The following is a 2,439-nucleotide window of genomic DNA, read 5'->3' as shown; positions in this document are numbered from 1 at the left end:
CTTCCACCCCCAGGCCTTGGTGGCTCAGCTTTCAGAAGCTAGCAGGGTTCTTGGCCTAAAACGGAGAAGCCTGGATCAGCACAAAAGGCTGAGGGGCTGAGGAACAGGACAGAACTGAGAAGCAGAATGGGAGCTTCCAGGCTCCATCTAAAGACCCCCAAACCCAAACCCAACTCACTGTCGTTGAGTCGATTCTGACCCAGCTTCACCCCACAGGGCAGAGTGGACCTGCTCCTGGGAGTCTCTGAGGCTGGAGGGCTCTGTGGGAGCAGAAAGCCTTCTCTCGCTCCTGTGGAGCCCCTGGTGGGTCCCAAGTGCTGACCTGGCAGTTAGCTGCCCAGCGTGTCCCCCACCCACCACCAGCGCTGCTCAAGTAAAGAATGGGGTAGTCAGCGATTTCCAAATCTTTTGGCCAGTGTAAGTCCCCAAACCTCTGTGGGTAGCCTTTGGTTATTGATGGTTTTCAGCTTGCCACCTTAAGTGTGCACATACATGCAGGGCGTGGCGGTGTGGGGGATGATTGAGGACAAGTCTTCCCCGGGAGGGAAATGAACTGGTCACAGCCCTCGCGTAAAGTTCACCTCCCACAAAATGAAATAACCACTTACGAAGTGACCATTCTAGAACAATCCTAAAGCCCCCCAAAAGCAAACCCGTTGCCGGCGAGTTTAGTCCATGTCCAGAGGAGAACTGCTTCACGTGGCTTCGGGGGCTGCCCCATTCTCAGAAGTGGGCAGCCAGGTGCGGCCATTGGTGTCGCCAAGGGCACCTGCGGCTCCTACAAGGCTCTGCGTCGTTGCCGTCAAGATGGGGTCCAGGGCAGGGCGTGCTGGCTGCCAACTGCCAGGTCAGCAGTTCAAATCACCAGCCATTCCATGGGAGAGCGAGGGGGCTTCTGCTCCTGCAGAGTCACCGTCTCAGAAGCCCACAGGGGCCGTGCTGCCCTGTCCTCTACGGTCACCTTGTGTCAGAGTTGATTCCATGGCAGGGGCTGGGTTATTGATGTGATTGATTCCGTCTTAGAAATGTCACAACCATCTTTACAATGTCGTTGGTGTTACCTACACCTCACAGGGAAGGACATAAAGGGCCAGAGAGGTGCAGTGACTTGTCCCAGGTCACTTCGCTTAGAAGTGGCTGGATTCGAACCCCGACTTCCAAGCATGAGAGCCCAGCTCAGGGACATCAGGAAGGCATAGCGTGACATGCAAGTGTCTGCTTGAGAGACCCCAGCCTCTCCCTGAGCAGCCACGCACTGCTCTATTATCCCCACTCTTCTCCAGGCCTGGGAGGGCCTGGGCCCCCCCCCCCCACATGCAAGGATTGAGGAAAATCCAGGGTCCTTTTGCAGTTCATCAGGATGATGATAGGGGGTTCAGGCATTTGTGTGATGTGTGCCTTCCATCATAAACCTTGTTCCCACAACGGTACGTTGCCTGTCTACTGGTAACGGGGAGAGGGAAAGAGGGAGGGAAGGAAGGAGAGAGAGAGAGGGAGGAAGGGAGGGAGGGAGGGAGTGAGAGAGGAAGAAAGGAAGGAAATTTGGAGTCCTGGAACAGGGCTCAGTAAGCCCCCAAGTCCCCGGGTCACAAACAACTCCCTAGAAGTACAGACAACTGGTCCTTACTCTTTGAGGTCCGGTGGCATAGTGGTTATGAGTTGGGCTTCTAATCACGAAGTACGCAGTTCAAAACCACCGGTTGCCCCTCAGGGTGGGCTGTTCAAACCCACCAAAGATTCCAAGGGAGAAAGAGCAAGCGGTCTATTCCAGTAAAGAGTTACAGCTTCCAGAACCCACAGGGGCAGTTCTGCCTTGTCCTATAAGGCCACTGTGAGATGGAACTGGCTGATGGCAGTGAGTTTGGTTTTCCATCCTTGCCCTGCAATGGTATGCAAATTTGCCTTCCCTTGGAAACAATTGAATTGATCTCTATTCACAACAGATGCTTCATCGCAATCATCTTCACTCGCTGCCTGTGCAGCGTTTACATCAAAAGCAAATGCACCAAAGGCTTTGAGCCTTTTGCACTAAAACCCACTGCTACCGAGTGACTTCCAGCTCAGGGTGACCCTCCGACACATGGTTTCTGAGGTTGTACATTTTTACAGGAGCACACAGTCTCATCTTTCTCCCAAGGAGCGGCTGGTGGGTTTGAACCACTAACCTGGCATTTAGCAGTTCAATGCTTATGTGACAGTGCCCTCCCCCACCCCAACCAGGCTCCCACAAATGTCTAAGTTAGACATTGTGGTAGTTACATAATCTGTTGTCAATTTGAAACTTAAGAGTGAAGGGGTGGAGTTTAGTCTATTAGTTGGGTCGTAGCTTGATGACTTCATTTGGAGGCACTAAGGAGATGAATAGCTCGCTGGAGGCGGGATACATGTTCACTCCCCTTGAGACAGTCCTGCGGACAAGACACATGGAGCTACGCTAGA

The 2,439-nt window shown here is 53.3% G+C and overlaps 1 non-coding gene across 1 annotated transcript; it reads left to right on the top strand.

Annotated features, from left to right (window-relative positions):
* The first annotated feature begins 1,339 nt into the window (after positions 1 to 1,339).
* On the top strand, positions 1,340 to 1,445 carry LOC142432970 (small nucleolar RNA U13). Its single transcript, XR_012781043.1, has one exon. It is a non-coding gene; the product is annotated as a small nucleolar RNA U13 (small nucleolar RNA).
* Positions 1,446 to 2,439: the final 994 nt, after the last annotated feature.

Source organism: Tenrec ecaudatus, chromosome 18 (genome assembly GCF_050624435.1).
Source record: "Tenrec ecaudatus isolate mTenEca1 chromosome 18, mTenEca1.hap1, whole genome shotgun sequence".
NCBI lineage: Eukaryota > Metazoa > Chordata > Mammalia > Afrosoricida > Tenrecidae > Tenrec > Tenrec ecaudatus.
The sequence above is the reverse complement of the archived record's forward strand: the minus strand, read 5'-3'. Positions and strand labels throughout refer to the sequence as shown.